At 38.2% G+C, this 13,857-nt stretch overlaps 1 long non-coding RNA gene across 1 annotated transcript; it reads right to left on the reverse strand.

The window, feature by feature from the left end:
* Positions 1-12,414: 12,414 nt before the first annotated feature.
* Positions 12,415-13,153, reverse strand: LOC130459904 (uncharacterized). Its single transcript, XR_008919631.1, has 3 exons — positions 12,755-13,153; positions 12,616-12,676; positions 12,415-12,539 (listed from the first exon to the last, which is right to left on the reverse strand). It is a non-coding gene; the product is annotated as an uncharacterized lncRNA (long non-coding RNA).
* Between the last annotated feature and the right edge of the window lie 704 nt (positions 13,154-13,857).

Here is a 13,857-nt window from a genome sequence, read left to right on the forward strand (position 1 = left end):
AACATATGCTGGTTTGCTGAAGAAGTGGTCCACCCCTCTCCAGAAGATTGTGTCAGCTGATATATCTGTGGTAAGTCTAATTAGTCTTTTTACTCCATGTTTAGATGTCCGATTACTCTGGTTTAATCATTCCGCATATAATAGTAATGGTAATATATGCCAACAACATGTGTCTGACTATTTTCGGACTCATAACTGAGTGATGAGGCCGTATTTTAAGGATTTGGAAATAAGTTCCTACATGCCTTTTACGTTGAATGATTGCTCTCTATTTGGTCAGTTCGGGATCTGTCTTCTTTTTGCGGAACGTCCTTGTACAATTTGTTATTTTAGTTTTTGGTGTATTAATTGTCCGCGACACACAGGTATGCGATTTGTAAGAATTTGTAATTATCATGTCCAGGTCTATGTTCCAGTTGTGGACAACGGACATTGGTGGTGTGTTGCTTTTGCACTGAAAGACCAGAAGATATGGTTCATTGACAGCATGTATACTAATCCTGCTTCCGAGCATTCTGGGGATGTTAAAAAATTGGTATCTAATCATGTGATATGTAGTTTTTACTTAACCTGGTTTGGTGGGAGTTTAAGAATATTGAGTTCACTCATTTTATTGTACTAACATAATACGGTCTCCTCATTCCAGATAGCAGCTGTGGAGTACATTCTACATTGGAGGGACACGCAGTATAATGCAGCTCTCGTTTGGAAGTTGAAGCAAATGCATACTTGGCCCTTGGACTCCATTAGCTTCCCTGACTACAACGACAAGTACTATTTATGCTACCTTTTCATCGTCGAGTAACCACCTTATGTCTTACTGATATGTTTTGTTTGGCTTTGTAGTCATGCGTGTGGAATAGTAATGCTTATGGCTATCCAGGAAAGTGCAAGGGCATTTACAAAGACGATGCAAGTGGTAAGTCCTCTACTACTATAACTGTAAGTGCTATACCCCCACACTATAAACTTACAGTTGTCTTTTCAAACTTGTTTTGGGACAGGGGGACATCAATGTAGCTCGGAAGGCACTGTTTTTGTCTCACTTGAATTCAGATTTCAACTCCTGCCGCCCGCTGCTTCCCCAAATCATTGCAACCCACTGCCCAGTTCGTTGATGTTTGGTCGTGCTTCATCTGCTAACGTTTAGGGTTTTAACCGAAAAACAATTGAACACTTATCTGGTCATTTTTTGAAATGTGATTAACGCGTGAACTAAATCATAGTTGTTGTCTTTTGATACTCACATTATTCCTAGGAGATGGGATACATTGCTTGCAGGTATGTTTATGAGTTGTATTAGCAATATTTGACGTTTTGTAAGTTATATGGTATGCTTTGTATCGTGCATTAAAGATCGACAATACGAGTTTGGTACATGTTGTGGTACATAATAGGTTGTTTGGTACCGTTATTAGAAAAGTTGGGGTACAATCTACGAGTTTGGTACAACCTAAAATTTGTTTCGATTTTGCATGGTACCAAGCATAAATTGAGTACCAAACAAGATCAGATATATACCAAACAAACATTAGTAATTGTTGCTACAAAAGTTGGATTAAGAGTAAAGCAAAATAGTACGCAAACACGGTGACCTAAATAATCAAATTTGCGGTGTTTATGAATTGAGTCAATAACTAGTTTCGGCGGTGTTTATTGTTATAAAGGATAAAAATGTTATATCAAGTACTAAAACAGGTCCGACCCGTTCGACAGGCTGGTAATTTCGTATCGAAATACAATTTTGACACATTAGTTTTTTTTGATACATAAGTACTTGCACACGAATTGAGATATTAAGAGTAAAATTAATGGTTGGAGAAGTAATGGTTAACAATAGTTCGATACTTCCGCACGAATTTCTAAATTTTATATAATTCATCCTGTAATCCATCGGACGACTAGGATCTGGATCCTTACCTATTAACCGCATTTGGATGTGGATCCGGTCTTGCTCCTACTGGGGTTGAACATACACAATCACCGACATCACGCAGTTACTTATATATTATCCTCAATGCTTATGCGAACCACAATAACCGTAACTAACCGTACATTAACCACATTTAATCATGATCGCCTATACCAAACAATCCAAAGGGGCATACATATTTAAAAAAAAAACAAGAGCATTATATTTATGCAGATCGTGTAAAGTAGTTTCCATTATTTAAAGCGAAGAGGGTAATACGAATCATGGATTACATTATCAGCCGTTACCATTGGGTAATATGAATCTGAACGGTTCTTTGTAAATGAACTCCTATTTTCATATTAGCAAAATCTATTAATCGAATGTTATCTGGGTTACAGTTTGGTATACCTCTTGTATTTGTTTCGGACTCTAATGAATACTAATATGAGATCGGTTGTTATAAAAACGTACAATACCTGGGTTTGGTACATTATCAGCCGTAAAATATCACCCGTTTGGTATCAAGTTCGGTAGTTGGGTTTTTATTGTGGTTATTTCTCGTTAATTTGAATTTGAAAATTGAAAAATGTGATTTTGTATTGTTTTTAGAGTAATCTGGAATCAACACATAAACATATGTTTAAACTAACCAAATCACACATTTACAATGGCCATATACAACACATAAACATATGTTTAAACTAACCAAATCACACATTTACATTCACACTAACCAAATCAAAGAAAACATTATGCTGAAGGAGGATGTCAAACACACAAAATCACACTTCACACTAGGGTAATTAAAAAAATAACTAAAGCAATACATTTGAGAAAAATGAAACAATCACACAGCTAACACTGTGGCATTCAAATAATAGTATGCAAATGGCCAGACTTCCAGGACATTACATGCCACCACACTGAATCCTCCAACTGTAGTTTGCATTCCCCACATTTGTGTCGAAATTATTGAAATCAATGTCACTCGGTACATTAAGTAGCGGTTCCCTAGGGTTCAAGGAATTTGACCCTTCCCTCCACAGGTCACAGACGCACTTATATTTAAACCTTGTGTAAGTGCCATTTGTTTCTTTGTACTCTAGGGTTTCATAGTATCGAAAATTAAGGGTACGTACTCTTTCGGAGAATTTCCAATCAAAGTCGGGGCGGTAGTATTGATTGATCAATTCCATGGCCCACTTCTTGCATGCGAACACTGAATTAGCCCTAGTTGGCTTGTCCATCTTAGACCATATGACACCCATTATATTAGCATCTCCGGCAACAATATCGACGCTGTTGGACTGTGCACATCCATGTTGGTCTGGTTCAACCACCGCATAGCCATACTTTTCCGCGAGGTCGATCTCGAATTGTTGTATGAGGTCGTGTTTGCGAGCAGTTTTGTGTTGTTCTGTATAATCGAAACGGTAATGGTGGTTAGGACAGACTCTGGGCTAATAATTTGGCGGAATTTCCATTTTCGAATGATATGCTTTGTGAAGACAATAAAGTTTTTGGAAATAACCCTCACAGGAAGTGTTATTTATAGAGCGCCTGTTTTAACCGTCACATAACTGCCACCTTATCCATTTATTAAAAATTAGATGACCGACAAAAAACACCCATATTTCGTTATGCTAACCTTACACTAAACCTTATATTTGAAAAAATAATACGTTGGTACCTCTGTCGCAATATAAACAGTACCAAACATGTGTTGTTCATTGGTTTGGTACTAATTTACTCAATAGTGGGTACCATATGCCTACGGAATGAGGGTGATCGTAGACCATGACCTCGACGAAATTATACCATGTCGAACCTTTAAAACTGTTAGTGTTATTTGTCGTTCGTTATTGAATACCTAATTATCATTATACATATTTAATAAAAATACTTCATTTTAGCAATCATAGTTATTAAACCAAATCACACATTTACATTACAATAACATAATCCTAAGGGAGGATGAAAAACACACCATCACACTTCACACTAGGGCATTTAAATACAAATAAGCAATACATAAGATGAAAAGAAAACAATCACACACCTAAAACTATGGCATTGAAATAACAGAAGGAAAATGGGTAGAGAATTCCAAGACATTACATGCCACCACACTGAATCCTCCAATTGTAGTTTGCATTGTCCACACTAGCATCAAAATTATTGAAATCAATGTCACTCGGTACATTGAGCAGCGTTTCCCTAGGGTTCAAGGTATTTGATGCTTCCTTCCACGGGTCACAGACGCACTTATATTTAATCCTTGTGTAAGTGCCATTTGTTTCTTTGTACTCTAGGATCTCATAGTATCGAAAATTAACGGTACGTACTCTTTCGGAGAATCTGCAATCGAAGTTGGGGCGGTAGTATTGATTGATCAGTTCCACGGCCCACTTCTTGCATGCGAACACTGAATTAGCCCTAGTTGGCTTGTCCATCTTGGACCATATGATACCCATTACATTCTCATCTACGGCAACAATATCGACGCTCCTGGGCTGTGCATCACCGTGTTGGTCTGGTTCAACCACCGCATAGCCATACTTTTCCGCGAGGTCGATCTCGAATTCTTGTATGAGATCTGGTTTGCGTGCAGTTTTGTGTTGTGCGGTATGATCATAACGGTAATGGTGGTAAGGACAGACTTTGGGGTATGCATTTGGTGGAATTTCCATTTTGCAAATGAAATGCTTTGTGAAGAGAATAAAGTTTTTGAAAATATCCCTCATAGTAAGTGTTATTTATAGAGGACTTGTTGTAACCGTCACATAACTGCCACCTTATCGGTTTTATATTATTTAGATAACCAACCGTCACAATATACTCACACTTATTGACGCCAACATTTACACTAAACAAACCTTATATCTTCTTCAAACTGCTGACGGTTCATTGTCAGTTATGATTCGTTATCATTTAGTAAGTGTTATTTAAAGAGGACTTGTTGTAACCGTCACATAACTGCCACCTTATCCATTTCACATCATTTAGATAACCGTCACAATACACTCATACTTATTGACGCCAACCTTTACACTAAACCTTATATTTGAAAATTAGTGAATTTGGAACATCTGATGCACTGTTAAAAGTACCAAACAAATCACCGCTCATCTGTTTGGTACTAATGTAGTCCAAAGGTGGTACAGAATTCCTGGAATGGTATATGTATAGTTCAACGACCATACTGAAAACACGAAACAAATACTATAACCCTAAATACAAGCAATTCGCGCGATTTTCAACATAATACGCATTAAAATTTCAGCTTTATTGAAGAACCCCAAAGAAATTACCAAACAACGTCCCTTCGTACCCTTGCTTGTTCATATTACAAAATACGCCAAACTCATCCGATTAATCAGGGTGATCGTAGACCATGTCGACAATTTTAAAATGTTAGTACTTATTTGTCCTTGGCGAAAGGCCATTCTGCATGATATCTACATTGGTACACAACAGTACAATAAGTATCAGAAGTCTTGAGTGTGAATGAATATGACATAAACCAATTCATATGACTTTGAATTCGTAAATAAAGAGAAATAACCCGTTATTATTGTTCCCAATGAGATCCGAATCCGTTTAAAGAACGGTCGGTGACGTTACAAGTGCATGTACACGGTTCTGAAACGTCCCGAAAGTTATAACTCATTCACTATAATGAACATTTAGGGTTGTCGAGCACTAAATGTTGACGAAAAATAGGATTGTCGAGTATAAAGTAGCCCGTACGAAAATTTAGGGTTGTCGAGTACAAAGGCGTTAACGAAAATTACAATAAAAATACCCACAAATGGTAATTACATAATATGGTTCATTAAATAGTTGCAAACACTTAACATAGTTGCAATCACTTATCATAAGACACACTTACAAACATCTGTAAACCCTAATTTCATAAACAGAGAGACGCACTAAAATTCTAATCATGTGTGCAACTCACACAGTTGTACACAATATGGCAATTTTTAAAATAACATTTACAACTTACACTGCGTCACACTAACTTACTATTAATATGTACTACTTATAATGCGTCACACCTTACTTTAGCAAACATACAAAATTGCGTTAATGAAGGGAATAATCAGTCTCACGGAGCAAGTGTAGGGGACTTGATACGCTCAATTCCTATATTAAGATCAATCACCCTTTGTTCTGCGTCATCATATTGCTCAATGATTTCTTTCATATGGTCAAATAGATCTCCATGACCACCAATACGCAGCGCCTGGTGAAGCGATGTGAAAAAATGACGTTGCATGGATTTGAGTCGATGTATATGTTCTTTGCAATTTCGTATCCCATTCTCCATTACCTTGTTCATTTCATCAACGCCTTGCTCCACATCGTCATAGCTCTGTAGCAAATCCTTGAAAAGGGTCTCAGCCAGACTATTCCCTTCCCACCTCATTCTTATCATTGTTGATTTTATGCAGTCACGTTGAGTTTTTTTCGCTTCCTTGATTTGTTGAACCTTTGCATTAATTTCTGCCATGGCACGTTCTTCCGCCGTGGGTCTATGAGGGACGCCAGACCATCTTGAGTTTGCGGATGATGCCATTTGATTATCGTATTTCTCCAATGCATGCACTCTATAAACGTGAATGTGTTCTCCTATTTATAGAAGACGATCCCTGGGTCCGTCCTTATCCAAATAATGTGGAAATAAATAAATACCTTTATCATAATAATGAAACTGCCTTTCTATATGTAACTACCAATCGGGGGTATGGTTCGCAATACCCGCCTACCTTAAAAACTACCACGCCAAGTTATAAATTGTTTTATCCCCATAAAGTACCATTCCCAAGGGTATACTGTCCCAACCTCCTAAATCCAGAGTCCCAAACAATCCACTCTCTCAACGGTTGTTTATTAACTAACCTTTTGTATAAGACAAATATGTTTCATGTATTTATGGTCCAAGCGTGATACGGAGTATTTATAAGTGTGTATATGAATAAGTTTGTATTGTTTGAGTAAATACTGGTAAAAATAGTATACGTAAATAAATTATTGTATACCAAACCTAGTTAATTGGTAGTTTGGGGTTCCAAACGTAAAGATTTGAAGTTGATTCACTAACTTACGTAAAAACGTTGGGAAATGTGAGTCACATTAATTACTTTCAACCACTGTAAGTAATGGCTATCAACTACCTGTTCTACTTTAACTTAATTTAATCTTCTCCCTTTATACAAACTTATAGCCAAAAGTGTTTTCCCCCTCAATCAATAGCCAATTTCTCATTACTACCTTTTAGCATGAAGAAACTGAAGTCGATTTCGAGTAGGGTTGCGCAAAACCAGGTCTCTGGGACTTGCCAAAATTACCTTTCACATCCAAATTGTGTTTTATATTTCAATCCACCAAAATCAACAAACGTCCCGGAGTTGGACTACAACAACACCTCGTACTACGTCGACATGGAAGACATAGAAATGCTTTTTCCGTTAGATGATGCAATTAAGACGGACTTGAATTTTCAAGTTACTGCTGTCATGGACAAATTGCCGTACACCCATGAAAATTTCCCTTGTGCCATCATGGAAACACCTGAAGGGAATGCTGCTGCAGCTCATCGTCCTTTAATCAGAGACCAACCGCATATGCATTTGGGGTTCTGGAGGTTTCTCGACTGGTGCTCCAACCAACTGAGGGAATAACTTGAATGGAAGTTGTACCCAACGGAGCTTCTTGCAGTCGTTGACCCCGTCCCAGACATAGATGTCTGTGAGGGGGTCGAAAAAGCGCGAGGCTAATGCGTGACCTTGTCCCTCGTGGGTGTGACGATTCTTTTTATTCAATCAAGTGTAATTGGATTTCCTGTGAGTATACACCCAATTGACTAGTAATATAGGAGTCGCCATTCAGTTTTTAACGACAATGAGAAAAACTGACAAAACCCGGTTATCGTGACATAAAGGGAGTGCAATTATGTTTGACCACGACGGCCGTAGGTTCCCTTGTGATCCCTGGTGTGGGGATCTCTCAATATACACCCGCAAGGTAGAGATTGAGGGTTCGGGGGACTGTAACTACCGAGAGGAGTAATTCGCTCGTCGATAACTCCAGAGGCAGATATCCTTACTAGCTCAGCATAAATAATTGAAGGGACATGCGTTAACTATTAAACTAATCTGAGTTGATTTTAGCAATATGCAACATATAATACTAATTTGATCGTGATTATCTTATTTAAGTAGCATTAAGGGACCTAGCATGATAATCCGATTTCCCAAAAATATTATATTTGTTAGGTGTGATAGAACAATCAGATTAGGTTAGTTTAACAGTTCATAAAAAGGGCGAGGAAAGCAGTTAAATCATCGAAAAGAGACACATTACGACGCACCCTTGAGAGGTGCGTCACGGTTCTCAGAAAACTAACCACTTTGACTTTGCTATTTCTCCTTTTTATTTAACGAATTATGGGACAGGATACGTTCTGTTCGATTTATGGATCGATTGCGACAGAACGCGTGAACAGTTTCGCAGCGAGAGACTTAGGCTAAGGGGTTTAGAGTCAATACTCAGAGTATAATTATGTGTTGTTGTGTGTTGTTTCACGTCGAAACTAGGGGCCTATTTATAGGGAAGAGTTCGTGGAAAGATAGAATTGCAGAGTTCTAATCCACAAAGAATTAGGAAAAGAGACGTACCCAGGTATTTTCAGCGCCCAGGCCTGGGCGCCGAAGATTTCAGCGCCCAGAGCCAGGCGTTGAAAATAGGGTCTGGGCAGTTTTGTTTAGTCAGATTCGGATTCCTAAAATCCGTAGAGTTTGAGATTAATTCGAGTCTTTTAGCGCGTATCAATTTTGTGACGGAATGCGTCTGGGCCCGTTAAGAACTCTAGGCTCGTTAGGATTTTAATTAATACGTAACTCTTATTTCCGAATCCTATGAGGAATAGGATTCTCGCAGTTTTCTATCTCATTTAGGATTTATGTTGGAATGCAACACCTAATTCTGATAGGTTTCTATCTTTTATGATTTGCCACTTTTAGAAGCTACCTTTTACGGCAGTTACTATTTTTAGCAGGTTTCCTTAAATAGCAGGTTTCGGGTGAAATGAAATGGGGGAATCGAGATTCGTTTATTTTATAGGAGATGCGTTGTCAAGTGGAGTTTTTATGCTTTCATCATCGAACCTTTCCCTTGCGGGAACGGGGACAAAAGTAGGTGTCTACAGTTAGCCCCCACTTTGAGTGAGTCTTGGAGTAAGACGATGGTCAAAGTATTAGACGGAGTGCGTCACACAAGCCATGGTGTATGTGACCTGTTTTGCGAGGGTCTCACGAGCCCCCGAGTGATAACATTTGACTTAAGGGTCATCACTTGAAGTGTCGACATATCCCTCACGTGTCATTGGGATTTGTCAACTGATAGTATAGAAACTTCCTCACTTTGTCATTGGAAGAATCTAAAGGTGCGTAGAAACTCCCTCACTTTGTCATTGGGAGTAGCTACAGATGTTTTCGAAATTAAAGATGTAAAGTGTAATTGGGCCTGGCCAAGCCCAATCACGAGGTAAAACGTTTTTTAAAGATTCTCATTTTCAGGGTTAGCTAAACGAGAAAACCCCCTTGTTTTTATAGGACGTAAAACGAAGGAAAATCCAGCACATCGTTCTTTTTTGGAAAAACGGAAAACCAATCCTTTAATTTTTGGAAAAAGGGAAAACCAATCCTTTAATGTTTGGAAAAAGGGAAAACCGAAAAAAGTTATCGCTGCAGCGACTAAGGACCTGCGCGGTTAGTGACGCAGACCCCGCCCGCTGAAGGTGGGCGAGCCTGTCCGCAGAGGGTGGACTCCCCGTCCGATAAAAGTGGACGAATTTGTTTTGATGTTTTGAAAATAAGGACCTACGCGGTTTGTAACGTAGACCCCGCCGGCTGAAGATGGCGAACCTGTCCGCTGAGGGTGGACACCCCGTCCGATAGAAGTGGACGAATCTGTTTTGAAATTTATTTTGCTTTTTTGAAAATAAGGACCTACGTGGTTTGCGCCGTAGACCCCGCCGGCTGAAGATGGCGAGCCTATTTTAAATTTGAAGATTTCATTTCTTTCGAAAATAGAGGACCTGCGCGGCTAGTGACGCAGACCCCGCCCGCTGAGGGTGGGCGAGCCCTGTCCGCTGAGGGTGGACGTCCCTGAATTCGTTTTCTTTTCGATTTGGGAACTCGCGCGGTTTGTGACGCGATCTTGCCGACTGAAGATGGGCAAGTTCCCATTTCTTTGGTTCCTGTGATTTCTTTTGAGAATTTCTTTTATTCATTCTTGTAGGAGCGAATTCTTCCGAGGGATGCTCGGATTTAGTTGCAACCTGAATGTGGGTTGACAATGTGTTTAGAAGGACCATAGTCTCGTGGTCATCACCTTTTTATGGTTTTGAGCTAGTCTTTTCGGCTCAATTTTGCCATTACCTAGGTCCTGTAACACCCCGACAATTCTCTCTTTTCTAAAATAATCTTTTAATATAAAACGTAGAGAATTATCAAGGCATTATCGCCCGTATGAAAACGTAACGGCTTATTCAGAATTTTGCAGCGGAAAACATAAAACTAACTTTAGGTTTATAAATAATCGATTACAGATTTAGTCCCCAAAAATCAACCAACGAAAATAAGGAAATATAAATAGTACGACGAGTTTAAAGTCCCAATTAACAAACCCAAGTTAACTTAGCAAATCAAAACTAAATACAAGCTCTCTATTCCCGATCCCAATGATGCAACATCTTCAAACCTGCAGATGGACAATGCTTATTGATCCTTAGAGACTGCTCACCAAAGATTGGGTCATCACAGGATCAATAAGGCATAGCCATGATCAACATGCACAAGCAAAAGCACGTAATCAGCAAAGCTGAGTACTACATACTAAATCAATGATAATCCTAACATGATACTATTAAACGATCAATCCTAACATGACACTAATGAACATAAATAAGGGCAGACAAATCATGATAATCTGAAGATCATACTTGACTAGACTAGGCTAGACTGGACTAGACTTTTATAACAATAATATTATTTTAATTGAAATAGGCAATGGACCGAGTTTTCTAGCTAGACGAGGTACGGGCGCGACTCCGTAACCTCAGTGACCTGCGATATCGAGGAACGTTTGACTGAAAATAGGACGCGGTGATCAATCCGGTCCGAATGAAAGGCCATGGGCTACCACCATGAACCCCAACTCCTGTTTGTCCGTCACTTTAGACGTGCACAGTCTAAAGCTATTGCTACTCAGTTTCACTTTACATGATTTACAAATTGACACCCTGTTATGACTCAACAATCACATAAGGCATGCAACTCACATTTATTTATAACTGTTTTTATCTTGGAATTGAGTAAGTGATCACAAAGGCATCTAACAAGACTCATTCCAATTAACTCCAATCTTTTCTTTAATACTAATCAACCCCTGAATATGGGTATAAGGTTTCAACTTACTAAATGAGGTCCTCCGCCCTCATAAAGTAGTGAAAAGCTAAAAAGGGAACAACAATTAACTGATCTGAATTATATACTAAACAATCTAGTGTTCCCAATCAAACATGTTTGCATCAATCTTCCATACTAACATGTTATAATCCTCAAAATGCAATAAAGGTTTAATATGTTCATCCAACAGTGTCAAACATGCAGTTTCAACCCGACTAAGTTCATCAACAACATTAACATAACCAGGTTCATCAATAATACACATGGTTTCAACAATTAGCACACATTCCAAGCACACAGGTATGTACGTACCTTGTGTAAACAAACTGCAAGACCACTTTAATAATTCAAAAGTCGCCTACAAAGAATTCTCCGCCTAAAAACAACCAACAAGGATTCCCAATCAACTTCTAATCGTTCACAGCTATAATAACACATTCTAACTACATCCTAAACATATTTAGGACATTCCCTAACATTAAAACTTGAACATTTGATTTCCTAGCATCATAATTATTGAATCAATGATTGAAATTCGTTGAAAACTCTTTGCAAACATCGTACTTTAAATTTTCAGCAATGTGAACTCATTTAAAAACTTCACCAAGGCCAATTTACGTTCTTAGAACATCGAAACAATAAATTTAATAAACCACAATCGTCCTACCATGATTTACAACCATTAAAACCTTAAAATTCATACTTTAATAATTAAAACCATTATTTCAATCAAATCGCATAATCCGAATATTAATAATTTAATTATATAAAACATAAAATCTGAAATTTATAGTTAAACCATAAAACTATAATTTAATCCAATAAAACATTAATTAAATTTGTAAACATAATTGAAAATCTAACTTAAATATTATTAACAAACTGAAAATAAATTAGTTTATAATATATAATCTGAATTCTAAATATAAATTATCAAAACTAATAATTTAATTTATGAAAACCTTAATTAAATTATTAAAACATAAATATTACATTAATTAAATAAAAGGGTAAAGAATTAACCAAAAAAGAGAGGAGAGGGAAGCTGCTGGCCGGCAGGCAGGGCGGCGCGGCAACAGTGGGCGGCGACGCTGGTCGGAGGAGTACGGCGGAGGGTGTCAGCGTCCGCGCGATGGTTGTTGGTGGTGCTGTGCAAGAAAACAATTAAGGAGGGCAACGAAAGGGGAGAACGAAGCAAGAGGTGAGAGGAAGGAGGTGCTTTACCGGCGGCGAACAATCGTTATGGGCGCGGCTGGTGGCGCGGTGGTGGTTGCTGCGAACGAAACTGCGAGCGAGGAGAAGGGATGAAACAACAGAGAAAGAAATAAGGGAGAAGGAGAAGAGGAGGAGGTCGAAACCTTACCAGTGGCGTGATGGTGGTCCGACGGCGAGGGAGGCTGCAGCAACGAAAGTGAAGGCGGGGGAGAGGAACGGCGGCGTGAGGGATAGCAGCAAGGAGGAGCGGCGGTGGCTGAAGCAGAGAGTCTTGTGCGTTTTCACGTGAATGGTGAAGCAAGGGTTTGAGAGTTTTCTTTTGTTTCTCTTTTTATTTTTGTTTCACGTGAAGTTGAATAGGAGAAAGGGTTATGGGTTTATTTGGGGTTATTTATTTTGGGCTTTGTTATTTGGGCTAGGATTATAATTGAGTTTATGTGTTTGAATCAAAAACTGATTAGGATTGTTTTCCAAATTCAAATGTATTTTCGCAATTCAAATTCTTTACAACATGAAATTCTAAAATCATTTTGATTGCATAAATCGTTAAAATATTTAGTATGTAATTAAATAAAATAAATATATGTTAATTATATATTTATTACTAAAATCGTAAATTCTATTTAAATATAAATAACTATACGTTAAAATATATTAATAAAATTTATAAATTTGCGGGGGATTACAATCTACCCCTCTTAAAAGAAGTTTCGTCCCGAAACTTGGCACGAAAATTCACATATCTTTCCAACTTTTCAACTTATTCTTACTGGAGGAGTACTTTGTGCCACTCTTGTGCACTCTTTTGCCAACTAAAAGTTACTTGTAATATTCACGAACATATTTCCTTACGCGGAGAATCTATTTACTTTGCACCAACATGTATAAGTTGCTAAAAATAAGCATAAAATGCATAAAAATACCATAAAAATAGGTAAAAAGCGCGAATTTCTATCGCATTCTACCCCCTTAAAGAAAACGAGTTACGCCCTCGTAACTCACCCCAGGGAATGACTTTGGATATTTCTACTTCAACGAATCATGCCCCCAAAGCTATATTTCCACTAAAATCATAGCAAGTGGGATTTCTACACTTCTTTCCACACAATGCCTCAACAGGTGACATCGTAATGCTTGCATGGTAACTATTGATGCACGAAAATTCAATCGAACCTGGGTGGCTTTCCCAATTACCCTTAGAGTCAATAACACAGGTTTTCAACATAAATTCCGTTAGTAATCTCAATCTGT

The sequence above is a fragment of the Spinacia oleracea genome, chromosome 4 (assembly GCF_020520425.1).
Source record: "Spinacia oleracea cultivar Varoflay chromosome 4, BTI_SOV_V1, whole genome shotgun sequence".
NCBI lineage: Eukaryota > Viridiplantae > Streptophyta > Magnoliopsida > Caryophyllales > Amaranthaceae > Spinacia > Spinacia oleracea.